We start from the raw sequence: 20,915 nt of genomic DNA, 5'->3' as shown, positions 1-20,915 counted from the left end.
AGTGTTTGCATAATCCTAAGGATTTCAATAAAGATTTAACATTGTACATCCTTGAAAAAAGCATAGTGCATCCTATGATTTTCTGATTATTGGGATATACAAAAAACGTATAACATTTAACAAATCATTACTGTATAATAACTATTAGAAAGCATGTTAATTTGTTGCAATAAAATGAAAATATATATGAATAGTCACTACTTAAGTTTGGAATAATCCTTTGTTGTTTTCTAAGAGTCAGTTTTCTTCCACACAGAAAAAAAGGTGAAGAACTAGGGGTGTGTCAGAGGCCCTTTCTTCTCTCTCTTTGATGTCCTTGATAATAACTCTGTATTCTATGAAGCCTCCAGGGATTCATTACTGCTTTGATTTGCTGTTTTAGTAAGGACAGGGAGGCCTCAAAAGCTTCCAATTAGTTTGCCAGCCAATATCCCACACTCCACTGAGAAGTACTGTGGGAATTTTGCCAGTGTCTGAGTATTTATAGTCTAACCATACACTCACGAACTGAGGAAATAACTATAGTGGGAGCACATAAACAGAGTTAACTCTATTTATCATCTGACCCTCATAAGCCCTCAGTCTGATCAATGAAATAGTGTGGCATTCTAGATCCAAGAGAACAGAGTTAGTTTAGAGCCAGTGTTCAATCACACCACTGAAGTCTATATAATTTTCTTTTTCTAATGTAATTTGCTCCAGTAAATCAAAATAGATTTCTCAGCAGAAGATTGGGAAAAAGATACACTGTGTACTTCAGATGTCCGTGTGGAATCCTTTAACCAGTTATGTGACATTTCCTTTATTCAAAAGTCTATTTTTGAAAGGAATTAAGATATGGGAGTTTGGTGAGGTATAAGAAAGTTCCATCTGATAATTCAGTTCAGGACTCTCTCTTCCTCAGACATAAAGGAAGTATTTTGCTAGGTAAATAAAGTACCATCTTAATAGACTGACACATTCTCTTATGGATTATATAATCTACTAGCTACTAACAAAATCTCTTAGGTGAGGTCGTTCTAATTATGTATTATCTGCTACGTGGTTCATAATCACCACCTCTATGGTTGATTGTCATTAATTGCTGTATTTTTGCAATTGGAATCAAGAAGATCCCGTTATTAGTACTGACATTAGGGAATGTAGGTCAACAGAAGCATTTCATTTTATCCTCTGCCCACAGAAGGCAACCATCAGTACATCTCCAGGGTGCAGATGCTCCCTTTACCAATGACGTTCTTAGTGACTTTGTAAAGAGGTTACCCTCACAGCCTACTCAGTGAGTGGATCCCTTAGTTTGTTTTCTGTTCCTTATGACAGAATACCTGAAACAGTAATTTATATATAAAACTTGATTTCTTAATGTTTTGGAGGCTGAGAAGGCAAGGTCAAGGAGCCTTATCTGCTGGTAGAAACTGCAGGGTCCCAGTGCAGGGCATCACATGGAGAGGGGGCTGGGTGTGCTAGCTCAGGTCTCTCTTCCTCTTCTTATAAAGCTTCTGATCACTTCTGTGATCACTTCTTAATCTACTAGTCTGTTAATCCATGAATGAATTAGTCATTCATGAGGGCAGAGCCCTTATGACCTAATCACCACCCCACCTTAAAGGTCCACCTCTCAATATTGTCACATTGAAGGGTAAGTTTCATCATGAGTTTTCCAGCAGACAACCACTCAAACCACAGCGGTGAACATACTTAGTAGGTAGATAAGTTCATATTATATGATAAAATTTTCTAATACATCGATCTCCAAGATCTTGCTAAAATTTAAGTAGCTTTGAGAAAGTCTACTGTATTTAGTTTTATTTCCCAATACCGCCATTCTAAAAGGGAATATTAAGGGAGCCAGTCTAGTTTAATAGCTTTCCCATTTCTCAAGGGTAAGAACAGAAATTCAAAATGTATGCAATATATAAGTATATAAATATTTAATATTTAAATATATAATGCATATTTAATATATAAATTTACATATTTATGTATTATATTCATAAATGCAATTTATTTGAATCTGAGTTTAAAACCTGTTTCAATACACCATTCTATTTACCAGTTGCTCTTTAATAAAGGGTTAAGTCTCAAAGAAAGCCTGGCACTATTTTTTGATTAGACCAAAAATTTGAATGCCATTTATGTCAGCAAATTAAAACTGTTCCTAAAAACTACTGATCTGATAACCTAGTACTTTCAATATTCTCCAAATTCCTTAGGATACTAAAAGACACAGGTAACACTGTGGCTCCATGTAGGTGATGAGACTGAGATGTGCACCTAGCATAATATATTAATTGTTACCACCTACTCCAATACAGCCCATTTCATTACTACCTTTCTCCAGAAATTGTGCAACTACTTCCTTACATAATGCATTCCCACAGGTATTTAAAAATATTTAATAGTTTCACTATGAAACAAACTTACCTGTAAAGTGATCACACTTCTTGCTATAGTCATATCTTCCATCCCAAGTAGAATTAACTGGAGATTAGAATGTATGTAATTTATTAAATAAATTTCTCTGATTAAAACAGCTAGTACCTTAATAATGCAAATCATTTTGTCTTTGTCTTTATCTTTACAATCCATGATTGAGTGCTAAGTTAAAACCCTGCCCTCTTTCTTCTCTCATTTTGAGGTTCCTTATTTAATTTAACCATTTTTCTTTTGTACCCTAGAGACTACTTTCTTCTTTTTCCCTTGTTTTTATTTCTTGATTTTTATTCATTAATTTTCAGGACTGTCTACTCAGGTTGGCTGGTGGGGGGTGGGGAGTAACAGAATAAACTTAGAATGAATTTTGTAGCTCGAACAAGCAAACACTAACCAGTTGGTCCTCCTAACACCTCTCTTAATGTCATTTTTTTCATTAAGCTCATCAGGATTCTGACTTATTATTTTTTGGGACCATTCCAGACATAAGGGAGAATGATAGAATACAATATTGTATCATATATGCCTAATTAAATAGTTGTATTTTTAAACTATTATACCAAATTTCTATAAAGGGCAAGTTTCAATGCCATTTAAGGATTTTGGCTAGAAATTGTCTAATCCATTTAATAATTCCTGTACCATTTACAATTAGTGTACTTTAAGATAATTCTAATGTTTATACTATCTTTTCATATTTAGCCATCTTATTTACATTTTGAATTATAAACTTTGTAAAGCAAACTATCTATTACCTTATTCTACTTCTAAAGTTGTCTGGCACAATACTATTTTCAAAATTGTTTTTATGATTTTTAAACTACTTGCTCTGCATGACAGTTAAAAAAGTACTAATCAACAAAAGATGTTTATTTTAAACTTGATTATCAAACACAACTTGAAAATGTGATGTGTATAATATAAATACCTCAATCTATCCATTTATGTGAGGCATTTTTCCAGAAGTGGTAACACACCAATAATGTTTTATAATAAGTTTTATTAATTAAATATTAATCTTATAGTCATGTGATTTCAACTACTTGAAAAATTTTTTTGTGTTTTACATAGGTGTTAATTTAGTTGTTGAATTATCATGAGCTGTGATTCAGTATTCCTTACAGCAAGATGACTTTCCTGTTTTGTCTCTCTTCCACAAAAGGTAACCATTCAAGTATTATTATAGCAGCCATAAGGAAATCTGTAAACAAATTAATCTCTTGGCAATAATTTTATCTGTCATCAAAAAAAGATGTTATAACTGAGGTTAAATAATAAATTAGTTAAAAAAATTTTTCTCATGCTTTCCACTATTGAAAACACATTAAGCGTACACATGAAAAGGCCAATACAGTTAAGAAAATGTTAAATAATAATCATTACTTTATAGTTGGCCTGTATGCCAGAATTCCTATATGGAATAAAGATGGTAAATAAGATAGCTAATGGCTGTGGAGTAATGTAATGTTTCTCTCAATTAGGTATTATCGGTTGCTTATTTGTTTCATGTGGAAAATTGTTTGGATGTAGCTTTGACCATAAACTTCCCTGAATGTTTACATTTGCCACATGAGCATCAAGATCTTGTTGACTATTGAAAAAAATAAAAAACAAATGTGATTGAAGAGGAAACAAGTTATCTATGACTTATGTATTCAACACACATTGTAGATAACTGTTATGTCTAAATTTAGATATCCTACATACATGTTGAGGACCAGCACAATGCTTTTACTCCATGAGTATTTCCCTATTACTTCCAGTAAATTTAACCACTCCCATTACTCACTCTCTATCAGTTACACACAAATGCAAACAGGGAACTTATTCATCTCATTTGCTTATTCACCCTTTAAGATATTTTGAGTTTTGTAATTTTTAAGCGTGAGGTAAAAGAGAGCTGTAGGCCCTGTCACTTCTCTAACCTCACACACTGCTTACGTAAAATAGATGTTTCAATAATTTTAATAATTTCAGTTATTTTTGTATTTGTATTGGATTTTATTTTAGAAACTAAATAGATTACTAATTGGATATCTAGATATACAAATGCAAACACACACACACATATGAATAAAATTAATTCTATCACTGTGAAACATTTGCTGCACAGGAATTTCGTTGTATGCTCTACTCTAGGTTGATTGAACACCAATTTATGCCTGAATTTCAGAATAAGGAAGTTGTCTGATCCCTGCTACAGAATGGACACTATTTCATTTTCTTTACTTGATGTAATTTAGATAGAAAATGGAAAAAACATTTAATTTAAAGAAAAAAGTTCATAAGTATTAGATGCATGCAAAGTACCACAGATCATTCACAGATGTTTTGGTTTGAGATAACTATGTAGATTTATTTTTACTTTTTTCTTTTTCGTCTTTTTTTTTTACTTGATATGTTATTTTTTACTTCTATCTGAAAGCTGCCTAAGAAAAATTGGAAGGTAGCTACATGTGCCATAAAAGTTGTCATCAAAGTTATGCCTGCTGTTTTTTTATATCCTATGCTGTTTATCCTTATCCATAATTCATTGTTTATAAAAAAAAAAAAAAGTAAAGAAACAATCCAAAGAATAAATGGTGACATGGTGTCAAAGATGCCTTGGGAATCTGACACTAGAAAGCGGTTACTTTTGCATCTTACAATTATCTTTTCATGTAAACACAAATTCTCAGTGCATCCTCATTAATTTTTTTTAAAAATCTCAAGAATTGTATTAGTTTTATTTTTTGAGTAGGTGCGAGTCCAGAACATTATTTTCATTATATCCCCCCAAAAGAACTAAAACTTGAATATAATTATGTAGAATTTATATAAAGCTAGCTTAGTTTTAATTTTTTTAATAATGCACGTTAAATTATATAAAGGTAATCAGAAAACATGCATTTTCAAACATGCTGCTGTAGGTGGGAAAGCTATATCAGGAAGAGAGAATACTTAGCTACAGTTTCTTTGTCTTATAAGAATCCAGCACTCCTTGTTTAGAACCAGACAAATGTCTACGGAATTTGAAACTATGTAAGAAAATGATTTCCTGCTGATTTTTCAAAAAAATAAGGTAAAGTGATTATACCCTGTAGGAATAACAGGACAGCAAACAGTCAGCAGAATACATCAACACTTCATTACATTCAAACCAGTCTCCTTGCTTTGGGTCAGGGCAGAAAGAGGATTGTTTAAATCTTGCCTCCAATTCCCAGACATATTTTTTAAAAAATCCACAAACATGAACAACTAGATTGGTTTTATTATTGGTTTTATTAATACTTTCAGTGTAAACAAAAAGAAAGTCAGAAAATTATTTTGTAACTTTTTGAAGGCCAGATGACAGTAGTGTCAGAATCCCATCTACCCTGAGGGCTTTCAGGATAAAGACCAGGAGTCTGAAGAAAAATTCCTTGTTTTTTATTCCAAATATTCAACTTCCCAGGTTTGCAACCTTGACCAAGTTACTTAGCTGCTCTGTTTCAGTTTTCCCATTGAAAATAGAGATAATTATCATATCTACAAACCTGTTAGGGTGGTTATGATTAAATGAGTATGAAATTCTTATAACATTGCCAGGAATATACTAAATATGCCTACTATAAATCTTGGCTGTCCATTTACTATCATTCTTACCTGAGATATAATTATTTATAAAGTCTAAGAAATTCATTATTTCACCTAAATATATTGGAAAAGTTGTTGGCACCATACCAAACACTAAAAAAGATATTTCATATAAAAAATTAAAAAAGAAAAACAGATAAATTTACAATACAGTTAACAATTTTTTCTGGGTAAGATAATGAAAGAAAGGCAGAGACTCCTGGGTGTTCATGCGAAACGGTCTCATTTATGACTCTACCTTTGACATGGTCATATTCCTCTTTATGTGAGGTTTATATCAGAGTGCAACATGGTCCGTAAGTCCTTGCATTTTGTTTGGATAAGCAAAAGGAGAAACCACCATTATTTCAACCCTGTAGTATGGAAAGCAAACTATATAAATAGCAAAAGAGAACCAAGATTGTTTCCTCTTGAAAATAATGAATAAGTTAAGCCATGTCTAATCTAGTGAAGTGAAAGAATAATGTGATTGCCTAAATTTATTGTAAAAGAGAGTGATTTTATAAACAGTTAGTAGCTTTATTAATTTAAGTGATTTTAGATTTATTTTCTCTAAATATATGTATAATTGTATAAATCTTACAATGCTGTTTGTTAAAGTGGCAATATTCAGGGTAGATTTATGTTTTTATTTGTTTAGATATATTCTTAAATTAGCTTTAAACCTTTATTGTAAGCCTTTAACATGAAGCCCAAAGGAAAGCAGTTGAAACAGAGATTTATTTTAAAACTTGAATTAGGGTGGAGAGTCTTATAAAACAGATACAGAGACACCAACATTAAGTAGGCCTCCAGACAATTAAACTAAATTACTCCTTCAGACTCAGGCTGATCTAGTCACTCTTATAAATTTACTTTAGTCACAATGTGAAATTACTGGGAGAAAGACAGATTTCTTTTCAGTGGATAAACAACAAATAATTTAGCATCAACTGAATACGAAGAAAACAAAATTGAACAATTGGTTAGGAAACCATAATTACTTCTTAAAAAATTAACAGGCAAATTTTCCACAATGTTGACTTAATAATTGTATCATTTTCTTAAAGACAAAACAGATGAGTCATTAAACATGCAATAAGAGATTTATGGAATGCTTTGTATGATTAACAACCTGAAAATAAATTAAGATATATATATTTATATATTTATAAATATTTATATTTATATATATTTATGTAATTATATATATTAATTATATTAATTATATATAATTTTATATATTATGTTAATTTATATTAATATATTATATAATAATATATTAATTATATATAATAAATATACTATATTATATTATATTATATTATATTATATTATATTATATTATATTATATTATATAACAGAGAGGTGTCTACAACAGTGACCACGGAACAATGAAAATCATACAGTTTGAATCAGGCCTGAACAGATTAATAACCAGTACAAAATAGCATGCCCTGGTGTCTTGGGCTATCAAGTTCTTCTTTCTGTTCTACACATGCCTCTTTGCAGCTTTCATCTACATCCTAATGAGAAATTTACTAAAACCAGCTGGCAGAGAAGGAAGGAAGTTGAGCCTGAGTCTCATATGGCTCAGCACTTTATACTGGCACTAGCTGAAAATCAGTTGTTGCCACATTTCAGTCTCACTTAACAGAGGTCCTAAGGAACAGTTATGAAAAACTGTCTCAGATTTGTATGGTACATGTGGTCATTTGGTTTTTAAAGAAAGGATGAGTGACCTGAAGTATGTGGATTCCAGGATGGTGCCAAATGGTTTGAGAAAGTCAGTTCCTGGAAGGAGTAAAACTAAAATACTCAAAGTAGAATGTCTAGAAGAATAGTCCAGAGATAGACATATCCACATGGCATTCTGGGTTTGTGCCCAGAATGTGTGGATTTTTGTGTCATATGTTAGAGCTCAACCGAAATCTTCTACAGCACGTCAGCTCTCAAAACAGTGTTACAGGGTGGCTTGACTCGTGTATTTTATCTCTGTCCTCTGTCACCACAGTGTTTACACAATGAGATCAAACAGCCTGGGTGGCAGGAACAGGGGATAAGTATGGACCCAGAAGCTCTCCTTCACCAAGACTTATTTGTCTACACTCACTGAAGAATACACAACCTACCCAGAGAAGAGACTAATATTGAGGCCTTCATATCACACCAGGTATCTAAGTGGCACATTCAGAGAGTAGCTGGTGGTATATCAGACAACTTCGATTCATCCTAACCAAATCCATACTTTCTTCCCTGTTTACAAAGTGTTTGCCATACAAGGGCTAAGGAATGCTTAATCTAATCCCCAAATAACCCATATGACATTGTTTCTGGCCAAAAGATGCATTTTGCAGTGGAGCTGATAAGACAATATGTGCATGACAATGGAATCTAATCTTCTTACCATATACCTGCACATCCAACAGAACAGTCGTTAAACACCCAATTGAGGTGCCAGCTTAGCAACAGCATCCTGTGGGACTGGGTGCTGTACCCTAGGCTATAGTAAATCCACTTAAGCAGGTTCTGCTGAGATTCTGAGGATTCCTTTTTAAGCCTTAAGACTTCAGTGAGCTCCGATAGGAATTTTGCCAGTATCTGCATCTTGTTGCCTGAAGTCTTACTACAAAGCTATGTGCAAGGCAGGCTTATAGTGCCTGTGAATTAACACTTACTCCCTACAAGCATCCTTAATCACTGATAGAAGAGAATTTGGTACATAAACATCACAATTTGCTTGCCTATATTTCCAATTGTTTTTCTGTTGGGATTAAGTTCAATTAACAGCTTGATAATACACCCTTTGATGTCTGCCTTCTTTTCCCTAATGCAGTTCATCACTTCTCTACCAATATTTCCTTCATTTCTTAAATAACGTATTTCTACTTGAGATGTTTCTCAAGCTAACACCTGTGCAAAATGTATATCTGACATCTGGAAACCAAGGAGGGGATTATTTTGAGTCAAAATCTTGGCTCCTCCTGGTTTAGGCTTCGGAGGACACAGGTGTCTAGGAATTTATCCATTTCTTCCAGGTTTACTAGTTTATGTGCATAGAGTTGTTTGTAATATTCTCTGATGATGGTTTGAATTTCTGTGGAATCTGTGGTGATTTCCCCTTTATTGTTTCTTATTGCATCTATTTGGTTGTTCTCTTTTTTCTTTTTTTATCAGTCTGGCTAGTGGTCTGTCTATTTTGTTGATCTTTTCAAAAAACAAGCTCTTGGATTTACTGATTTTTTGAAGGGTTTTTCGTGTCTCTATCTTTTTCAGTTCTGCTCTGATCTTAGTTATTTCTTGTCTTCTGCAAGGTTTTGAGTTTTCTTGATCTTGCTCCTCTAGCTCTTTAAATATTGATCATAGGGTGTCAATTTTGGATCTCTCCACTCTTCTTATATGAACACTTATTGGTACATATTTTCCTCTAGAGACTGCTTAAAATGTGTCCCAGAGATTCTGGCATGTTGTGTCTTTGTTCTCATTGCTTTCAAAGAACTTCTTTATTTCTGCCTTCATTTCATTGTTTATCCAGTCAACATTCAAGAGCCAGTTGTTCAGTTTCCATGAAGCTGTGTGGTTCTGAGTTAGTTTCTGAATTCTGAGTTCTAGCTTGATTGCACTATGGTCTGAGAGACTGTTTGTTATTATGTCAGTTGTTTTGCATTTGCTGAGGAGTGCTTTACTTCCATTTATGTGGTCAATTTTAGAGTAGGTGTGATGTGGTGCTGAGAAGAATGTATATTCTGTGAATTTGGGGTGGAGAGTTCTGTAAATGTCTATCAGATTTGCTTGTTCCAGGTCTGAGTTCAAGCCCTGAATATCCTTGTTAATTTTCTGTCTGGTTAATCTTTCTAATATTGACAGTGGAGTGTTAAAGTTTCCCACTAGTATTGTGTGGGAATCTAAGTCTTTGTGTTAAGTCGTTAAGAACTTGCCTTATATATCTGGGTGCTCCTGTATTGGGTCCATATATATTTAGGATCATTAGCTCTTCTTGTTGTATCGATCCTTTTACCATTATGTAATGACCTTCTTTGTCTCTTTTGATCTTTGTTGCTTTAAAGTCTATTTTATCAGAGATGAGATTTGCAACTCCCGCTTTTTTTAGCTCTCCATTTGCTTGGTACATCTTCTTCCATCCCTTTATTTTGAGCCTTTGTGTATCCTTGCATGGGAGATGGGTTTCCTGGATACAGCACACTGATGGGTTTTGGCTTTTTTCCAATTTGCCAGTCTGTGTCTTTTGATTGGTACATTTAGCCCATTTACATTTAGGGTTAAAATTGTTATGTGTGAATTTGATACTGCCATTTTATGCTAGCTGGCTGTTTTGCCCATTAGTTGATGCAGATTCTTCATTTTGTTGATGCTTTTTAGCATTTGGTATGTTTTTGGAATGGCTGGTACTGGTTGTTCCTTTCTATGTGTAGTGCCTCTTTCAGGAGCTCTTGTAAAGCAGGCCTGGTGGTTACAAAATCTCTGAGTACTTGCTTGTTTGCAAAGGATTTTATTTTTATATTCTTTCTTCTGCTTGGTCAATTCGGCTGTTGAAACTTGTGCATGCTTTTCAAAGTTCTCATGTTGTGCTTTTCAGCTCCTTCAATTCATTCATATTCCTCTCTAAGCTATCCATTTTTGTTATCATTCCCTCGAATCTTTTTTCAAATCTTTTTTCAAGGTTCTTAGTTTATTTGCATTGATTTAGAACATGTTCTTTTAGCTCACGGAAGTTTGTCATTACCCACCTTCTGAAGTCTGATTCCATCATTTCATCACACTCATTCTCCATCCAGCTTTGTTCCCTTGCTGGTGAGGAGTTTTGGTCCTTTGTAGGAGATGAGATGTTTTGGTTTTGGGTGTTTTCCTCCTTTTTGCGTTGGTTTCTTCCCATCTTTGTGGGTTTATCCACCTGTCGTCTGAGTAGTTGCTGACTTTTCGATTGGGTCTCTGACTGGACGCTCAGATTGTTGATGATGAAGTATTTCTGTTACTTAGTTTTCCTTCTAACCATCTAGCCCCTCTGCTGTATGACTGCTGAGGTCCATTCCAGGTCCTGCTTGTCTGGGGTGCACGTGTAGCAGCTGTGCAACAGTGAGGGATGCTACCAGTTTCTTCTTCTGCTATCTTTGTCCCAGAATGATGCCCGCCAAATGTCAGTCTGATCAGTCCTTTTTGAGGTGACTCTTTGGATATACAGGGGTCAGGGAGCTGCTTGAGGAGGCAGTCTGTACTTTATAGAAGCTCAAGTGCTGAGCTGTGAGCTCCATTCATCATTCAGGGCTGTTAGGCCAGTATATTTAAGTCTGCTGCAGCAGGACTCATAAAATCCCTTTTTTTCCTCAGATGCTCTGTCTTGGGGAGTTAGGGCTTTCTTTATGAGTATCCGTTGCACTGTCTTGTTCAGCCATGAAGCAGTCTAGTCACTATTTGCCTGCCGAGGCTCTGCCCTGCCATTGTGGGGTCCGCCCTGCTGCCATGGGCTCTGCCCTGCTGCCATGGGCTTCACCCTGCTGCCGTGGGCTCTGCCCTGTTGGCAGTCTCTCTGTTATGGCGGGTTGCCTCAGCAATGGCAGGCTGCGTCAGCAATGGGAGTGTACCTAGTAGGGGTGGAATGCCTCAATAATGGTGGATGCCCCTCCCCCCGAGCTGCACTGTCCTGGGTTCAGCTGTGCCTGCAGTGAAACTCTCAACCCTGAGCATTTCAAATCGCCATTTTGTTTGTCCCTGTGGGGGTGGGACCTGCCGAGTCTGATCACCTGGCTCCCTGCCTCAGAGCCCTTTTTTTTTAAGTTGAACAGTTGATTCTCTCCCAGGTGTTTCAGTCACCTGCTGATAGGGCACCGGGATCTGTGTGATTTCCCGTGCAGCGACCCACTGCGCCAGCTCAAACGTCTCTTCCCAGGAATCTCCTGGTCTGGCTCACTGTCCAAGTTCCATTTAATCAGATGGATATGCTAATCTGCCCTCCCAAATCTCTGATTGCCATTTTAACAGGGCACCCAGACCAGTGTGTTCTGTGTGGAGTGCTGCTGCACTGCGGCGCTGGCCAAAATGGCCGTACGAGCCAAAACAGCTGTGCTGGTGTCCCATGTCTCTCCTACACCTGGGAATTTCCCTGTTCTGTGGGCAACAAAGATCCGTCTGGAAATGCAGATTGCACTCACCCTCTGCTTCTTCACTGAGAGCTGCAATCCTGATTTGCTCCTACCACGCCGTCTTCTTTTCTATCTCGTGATTTTCAAAACCTCTTCCATTCATTCAGATACAATGAAATGGCAAATAAAATATGATAAAATATTCTAGAGTGCATATACAAGTTTACAAGCAAGAAAGAGAAATCCTTGGACACAGAAATGAAGAAGGAGCTCTAACATGGAGTACTTAACAGTTATAAAATCAAAACAGCATAGGCAGGTATTAAATTCATTTCTAAAGACTGAGACTTTTACACCAATACCATTCTAGTTGTGAGGTGAAAATGAAATCTCTGGAAACATTCATGGGTCCTCAAGAGCTGAGGAACGTGGACCTGCAGCACGCTGACCTCCCTGGGCCATAGAGAGGAAGAGTCACTTGGAATAATTTTAAAGTGTAGAATTGTGCTTTGTAGGATGAGTGATCTGAATTCACACCACTCATATTGTGTGGGAACCTGTAGCTGGAAAATTAGCAAAAATCTCATCTATCTCTGGATTGCAAGTAAATGGGAAATTTCCCCATGGAGAGGCTTCACAAACATGTATATACAGGACTGTCACAGATCAAAAAAGTCTTTCAGACCATTTGTTCCAATTTTAATTTTTAAAACACATGAAAGGAAAAAAGCCATAGACACAACTACACCATAAAAAATTATAAATTTGAAAACCAAACCATAGAATATTATATCTGAGACAAAAGTAACTAAAAGAAAACTAGTGTAATATTATTTCTGTTAGAAAAAATAGATTTTAGACAGAAAATATTATTATAAAAATGAAGGTTATTAGTTAATTAAAAAGGAAAAAATTCCAAGGAAAATATAAAAGTTCTGAATATTTACATACTTAATAATACATTCTTAAAATCAACAAGTTCATCAACAGAATTACAAAGCAAGTCAATACATTTGCAATCTTTGTTCAACTTTAAAATGGAACTTTTATGGAAGCTGGCATATAGACAAAGCATAGACATTAATAGACATTAATACAAGGACCATTTAAGACATATGATTGAAAACCAATATTTTGGTAATTCATGGAGTGTTAGAGATTTGTGAAGTGTAGACTGACGTTTCTATTCTTGACTCATATAACTACAGAAATCCTTGTGTATTTCAAGGATCTTGAAATACACAAATCCTTGTGTTGATGACAATACATATAAGCTGTTCATTAAATCATTGTTTAAACTTACAAAATATTCTTAAAGAAATAGTAAAATACAGTGGACTAATATAGTGAGAAGCTTACAGAATACAAAATGAATAAATTAGCTCCATTTTTGCTAACATGGCTGATTCTCAAAAATATAATGAGATAAGATAAGTTTTAAAAAACATGCACTTAATTTGATTCCATTTAAAACATGCAAACTCAATTTATAAGGGATGTTGTTCATAGCTGCAGATATATATATATATATTTATATATATATATATATATATATATATATATATATATATATATATATATATTCACACTCACAAAAGCATGAGCAGAGTGGGAACTCCTCATCTTGAGCATATTGTTTCTGGAGAGGAATTTAGGAGAATGGGATAGACTATGACTTGAAGCATATCATGGTAGTATTTATGATTTTTAAAAAATCTTAACCTAGTAGGTCAAATATTCACATTTATTAAATCTGTATACTAAGTAGATGTCTGTTTTATTATTTTCCATACTTACCTTTGTTGGAAATGTTTCAGAATTTTCTAAAAGAAAAAAATGAAAAGAAAAAGGGACTTCAGTGCACATTTGTCACATACTTTTTTTTTTGCTTTGCTTACTGCATCAAGTGTGAATGTAGCTTTGAAACATTCATTCACTCATTTATCGCTTTATTCAATGAGCACCAGCTCTGTTGCCAGGCAGTGTACTAAATGCTGGTTTATAGAACAATAAGTGAATAACAAAGTGGGCCCCTTTCTCCACAGATCTCTCTAAGAGAAAAAGCAGATAAGTAATTTTAAAAGTCCGGGGACATGAGATCAGTGTTATAAGTGAAGTATAGTGTGGGATGACAGTGCATCACAGACAAAGGAATCTCCCACGGGAGGAGAAATTTTAGCTGGCACTTAAAAAATGAGAGAGATTTAGAAAGAAAATGGGAGTAAGGTTGATTGGGAGGCAAAGTAAGGATAATTGTTCTAGCCATGCAAAATATGTATCACCTTTGAGGACCTAAAAGTAGTTTATCATGTCTGAAGCATAACTCAGTTTGAAGAGAAAAATGAGATCAGGTCAGATCAGATCAGCACTTTTAGACAAGTTGGAGGATCTTTTAGGAACGATAGGAATCCACTGTGTAACTCCTAAAGGTGGGAGATATATGATATTTTTTGAAAGAAAACATTGTGGATAATTAATATGGAAGAAGGATCTATTTGAGAAAGTTAGATGGGCTACTGTCCAGGAAAGAGGTGTGATAGTCTGTATCCAGAAACAAAGTGAGAAAGGAGAAAGTAATTCCATAAATACATAAGAGATGAAAATGATAGGACTTCATCATTCAGTGATGATGTGGTTATGGAGAGTGAGATATTGGTACTGATGCCTACACCTATGGATTAGGAATGTGGGTGATTAGTGGTGCCTAGTATCAAGATCAAAAGCACCACAAAGGAACAGTTTGGCGAGAGTGATGTTGACTAATAGATATTCTGAATTTCAGTTGCATATGAATTGTTGAGATGAAGCTATCTGATAGGAAGTCATAAAGATGAGTCTACCTCTGAGGAGATAATCCTGGAGGGCTCATCTATTAGATTATGGGAATCTTTACTTTGCTGATATTGGTATAGGCTGGTAATAGGCGAGGACATAGTCATGCAATACTGACTAATACCAGTACTTAAGAAGTCCAGACAAAATTGGATTTTATGAAATTCCAGGAAAGGAAGCCACACTTCATGGGGTTAATGAAAGTAGAAGATACAGAAGAGTAGGCTACAATTCTGTTCAAAATTTATGATAATATGGAGAAAATCAGGGTAGTAATTGGAGTGTGCCTGAAAGAAAATAAGTTTTGGCGACTTGTATAGGTTTAAAAGCAGATGCAATAAAAATTCACTACTGGTTCTTTTCCTTTCTTTCAAATACTTGCCAAAGAATCTCTGCAAGAACTGAGGCCTCTGTACAGAGTGTTCTTCCAACAGTTCCTTCTGTGGCAGAGGCTTTTTCTAATTCAATCTTAGCTGAAACAGTACCTCTTCTGAGAGACTTTTCCTAAATTTCAAACTTAATGTTTTCCTCTCCCACCTAAACTCTGCTCTCATTCTTCATATCCTATGGCCTCATCATATTTCATTTTAATCAAGTTCATCACTACTTTAACCTTGTTTAGTTATTTTATTGTTTACTCTCTTCAAATTAGTAGTAGTAGTAAGTTAAATGACTAACTTTTCAAATGCCACTTAATCTTTGCCTTCCTGGAAAAAAATCAAAATTATCTAATTAAAATATATTGATAGATATTGATTTATTCAGTTTGTTAATATTTTTTAAATGATACAAATTTAGGTTATTGAGAAAGACTCTTCTCCACTTTCATATACAAGTTCTTTTCAGGTTTCAATTGAAAGGTTTATAGGAATTCTATAAAAAGTTGGAAAGCGCTTTTATACTCTCTGGGAGAATTTGACTCAGAATAATGTTATTTATACTTTAAATATTTGGAAGCTATCATTGGTCACACCATCCTGTGTTTTCTTTGTAGAATAATCATAACTATGCAACAAATGCTTTTAATACACACAAGACAAATCAGATTTTCCAATTATTTTTGTGTCAGTTTTGGTAAACTAGTATATCTAGAAAGCTGTCCTTAACATAAATTGTAAATGTTATCCTTATGAGATTCTTCTAAATAAGAGATTTGTTATCTTTCTCATGACTACAGTATAGGGCATTTTTCTGATATTGATTTCTTTATGATACTGATTGCTCTACCTTCTTCCTTGTGTTTTTTTTCTCAGTATTTCCAGATGTTTTCAAATGTATTAGACTTCTCAAATAGCAAACTTGCCGTGTACTGCATTAAGTCCCAAATGTATTCATCTCCTTACTTGAATTATGTCCAGCCCCAGGGCTAATTTCAACAAGACTTACACATTATTTGGTGTTTCCAGTTTTATTTTAATTTGTTTTTCTTGTGTTTTCAGAGAAGAATTTCCACAGCAAGTATTAGTGAAGAGAATGAAGGTGGAGGGCCACATATCCAATCTCGGGTAACTCACTAACAGCCCAATTGGTTAAACATCATTGACATTGGACTTAATAAAAAGAAAACAGGGATCTGCATTTAAATTCAGGAATGAACACGTAAGTAAAGCCAGAAAATATACATCTTCCTAAATTGGTCCCAGTGAAAAATATGCTTAAGTTCTTCATGTTTTCCCCTGGATAAATATAGCTGGTGACAGATACAATAAAGTGACATGTCTGGGATTGGAACTTGGCTGCTACTGACAGGGATCCTTCACTTCGTTTTTTAACTTCTATGTTAGATTTAGGGGTACCTATGCAGGATTCTATAGAAGTAAACTGCAAGTCACAGGTGTATAGTGGACAGATTATTTAGTCACCTGAGTAATAAGCATAGTACCTGGTAGGTGTGAGTTTTTCTTTTTCTTTTCTTTTTTTTTTTTTTTTGACTCTATTTTTAAAGTAGGAAGCTCATGCGCTGAGCTTGTAGGGAAGCTCATAGCCATTGGCTGAGCATGATGCTGATAATGAAGCCTAGGGGTTTCTACACACTTGAGATTCCTCCTTTGGGCAATCTCTTTATTCTGGACAGTTGGTTCAAGTGAAGCTTTGCCAGAGCCACATTGCAGTCTGGGCCACTCTCTGCTCAACTCTCTTCTTCCACATTATTGACCGAACTGTCTCCTTGAAAATTTCTATGATAAAGTCTTATTCCTTAGTACTTCAGATAGTAGTAACTCTAGTTAGAGATGAGGTCTTTGAAAAGGTAATTAACCTCAGATAAGGCCTTTAGGGTACAGCCTAATCCATTTTGACTGTTCTCCTCATAGATAAAGAGGGAGACACCAACACCAACTTTTTCTGTGAGAAAAGACCGTGTGAGGACACAAGGAATAGGTGGCAATCTGCAAGCTAAGGAGAGAGGTCACAGGAAAAACCAACCTTGTCAGCACCTTGATAGAAGATTTCTAGCCTCCATAAAGGTAAGAAAATAAATTTCTGTCATTTAAGCTGAATTGTCCTTCCCCTGCCCCCACCGTCTGCAACTGTTTGCCGGCATTCCTTTGCTTAGGGCCTCTTGCTTCAACTTCAAAGCTAGCAGCACAGCATCTTAAAATTTTTCCTGAACTCTAATTCTCCTGTCTCTCCTATTTACTCTAAGGATCTCAAGATACTTAGGGATCGTTTCTGAAAAGTCCCCTTTGCCAGATAAATTAGCAAAGATTAGGTTTAGCACATGAACATCTTTGGAGGATTGTCATTCTGTCTACTGCATAGACATTACCTCCTTACTCCCCAGATTAACCATTTGCACTCCTCACTCTCTTTCTGCAATAGGACTTTCACATCTTAAAAAATTGTCTCTTATTAAATGAAAGAATATATGTTCCATAAAAGAATATGTAAATATACTTTTTCTAGGTAAAATATTCTGAAAATAATAGGAACTCTTGAAGTGGACACTGATGCAGCTTTAAACATTTGCGTGATAATATCGGAATTTCTATGATAGATAATATCTGTAAAAATTATGTGCAAATTACATATTAAATCAACTTTCTTAAGAAATAGGAGTTTAGTAATTAAGCATATACTTTCCTTGTCTTTAAACTTACAGCAGCTCAAAGCGTTCACTGCAAAATGAAATCATACTGTCAAAAAATAAAATAAATGAAAAATCTTGATTTATCTAGAGAACAAATGATTTTTTAAAATTACCATCACATGAGGTCTAGACTTTCTTCCCTTTCTTTGCTTCTGTTTTCTGCACATATTTTATATTCATCATAAATCTGTTATTTCTCACATTCTCACTGAACTTTTCCCTAGATTACCCAGAGGGTTTTGACATCTCATAAGCCACAGTGCAGGCCACAGAGAAATGGCTGCTACTTCAAGACGCTGGCAGGGGAATAGCATTAAATATTCTCACCACGATATCCATCTAGAAGGAGTTTGCTCTCTCTAGCAGCTTATAAATACAAGCACATTTTATTTTATTACTAAGCACTTTGAATTCTATTAGTTATATCACATCTAGAAAACGAAGAATTAGCACTGATTTTTTTCTGAAATTAACTTCATATTAGAGTGAGAAATTTGTTCACCACAAACACCTCTCAGGTATTGCTAGTCACAATCATAGGACAGTTGGAAGTCTACTCAATTTATAGTGCCTTACTTTATTCTTTATTTTAACAAAAAGTCTGGGACACATTTAGAACGGGACAGGAGGCTGGGTCAAGAGAAACCTGGCCTTCCCGACTTAATACCCGACTTAAGCTCCTATGTCTTCTCTTGGTTGATGTCTATCTCTTGTCATTTTCAGAGACTACATCACCCCCCATAGTATAAAATTTGTTTCTGCAGTTCTGCCAAGATTCCATCTCTTTATGAATAACTTATGTCTCACTGGATCAAGAGACAATAGATTGGCCATCGATGCCTTATTTAAATTAGTACCTTCTGTTAAATAGGTAAAAGTCTTTCATCCTTCTAGCCTATGAATGATTTTTCTTCTAGTGATCAGTTCTATCTTACTAGTGTATCTGCAGTAGGGGGTAGAGATGAACAGTTATATTCCTTATGTTATTTTACAGTCCAGCCTCTTAAATGGAAAATTATTAATTTTTACCTAACTTGACATTACTTGAATGAATTGTGTATATCAATATATAAAAAAGTATGTCCTAATCATACATAACTTTTACTGTGGAAAATTCTCTTTTACAAAATAATGTCTAATAATTTTACCTATTATGCAAATATCTGGCTGCTATTTTATTTATTGTTCAACAGAAGTAATTCAGATTGCTTCTGTGGATACATACAGGACATTCAAATATCACTTTACCATAAATGCTTTCTTTGTATCTTTGGGTGTTATATAATAGTATCAAGTATTGAGCTGGGTGTGGTGGCTCATGCCTGTAATCTTAGCACTTTGGAGGCCAAGGTGATCAAATCACTTGAGATCAGGAGTTTGGGACCAGCCTGGGCAACATGACAAAAAACAGCCACTACTAAAAATACATAAATTAGCTGGTTGTGTTTGCACATGTCTGTAATCCTGGCTACTCAGGAGGCTGAGACACAAGAATCCCTTGTACCTGGGAGGTAGAAGTTACAGTGAGATGAGATCACCCCACTGCACTCCAGCTTGGACGACAGACTGAGACACTCTCTCAAAAAAAAAAAATCAAAAATTGGTTCTTAGATATTGAAAGTGCCTAAGACAGATACAGTTTCTCAGAGTACTTCTCTCTTTGGACAAATTTCAGTTCAAAATGTTAAATAAATAAATTATCAGAAACATTGTACTCTAATTTTTTATACTAATTTAACAAAAGTAAACCATGTTATGTCTTTTTTCATATAATCATTCACATATTTTCAGAATATTTTTACGAGCCTTTGGGCATATATACGTAAAAATGTATATACGTGTAAAATACATATACTTATTTTAGATATGAGCAAACAGCAATTCAGAGACCTTATTGAATTGCCTTTGACCAGTAGCTCCAGGTGAAAGACTGGAAACAAATTTAGAGTTGCAAAGCTCATAGCCTTGTGATTTTGCTGTGTCTCAGTAAGGTAATAACACATTAGAGTGGCTCATTAAGCTTCATATAGGCATAATGGGCTGAACACTTCTAAATGTTTGTTAAGAAATAACAAACAGTTATTCAGAAAAAGTAGTATTGAAAACTCTTCTTATCTTTGACAAGGAATTGATATCACTAGCTTAGAGGGGCAGAAATTAATGGCCTACCTAATGGTTAAGAAGCTTCTTTATCTGTGTGATTCTTCTTAGAACATGCAGATATAAAGGATAAAAACAGAAACAAAAGTAACAAAAACAACACCAAAAATATAAAACCACTACTTTATTGTAAATCATGGCATCATCTCCTAAAAGTCATTGGAAAATTAGGCCACAGTTTCTTGGAGTTAAGGTTAGCATTGTAGGAGACAGAAGCGTCATGAAGCTGATTTAGAAATGTCTTGCTTTTCTGGAATATTTTACTAAGAAATGACAGAGAATATGCCAAGATTTATCAAACCCCATCAACCTCTACCCCCATCTGACCAGTGAAGGAGCAAGTGATATTGCTAAAATAAACCTGCAATTTTATCTAGTAAATTGCATTTATTTATAGGGGACACAGATGGTGTTTTTATCTCATTTTCCTATTGAATAGTATGACATTAAAAGTGAAAAGAGTGTATGGAAAAATGAAGCATTGGCTAGGTAGATGGTGTTGAAGAACTGAATTTGGTTTGAGAGACTTGGCAGGAATTGGGCACTTCTCACATGGCCCAGGACGAATAGATCTGGCAGGACTTGGGGATCTGATTAAAAGCATTTTCAGCTAAAATGTGGAAAGAAGGGAGAAAGTGTAAAACTTGAAATGAAGATATTCCAAGGTTAAGAATCAGAAATGTGTACATTTTGCCGGTTAAATTGTCAA

At 34.9% G+C, this 20,915-nt stretch overlaps 1 long non-coding RNA gene across 1 annotated transcript in view; it reads left to right on the top strand.

Moving 5' to 3' along the window:
* The first annotated feature begins 16,403 nt into the window (after positions 1–16,403).
* LOC144581867 (uncharacterized) overlaps positions 16,404–20,915 on the top strand; it is a 53,894-nt gene continuing 49,382 nt past the window's right edge. The window contains exons 1-2 of the long non-coding RNA XR_013533284.1: positions 16,404–16,557; positions 17,271–17,423. This is a non-coding gene — a long non-coding RNA (uncharacterized LOC144581867). The remainder of the gene's footprint in view (positions 16,558–17,270; positions 17,424–20,915) is intronic.

The sequence above is a fragment of the Callithrix jacchus genome, chromosome 3 (assembly GCF_049354715.1).
Source record: "Callithrix jacchus isolate 240 chromosome 3, calJac240_pri, whole genome shotgun sequence".
NCBI classification, from domain to species: Eukaryota; Metazoa; Chordata; class Mammalia; order Primates; family Cebidae; genus Callithrix; species Callithrix jacchus.
Note: the sequence above shows the minus strand (reverse complement) of the source record. Positions and strands in the feature narration are given on the sequence as shown.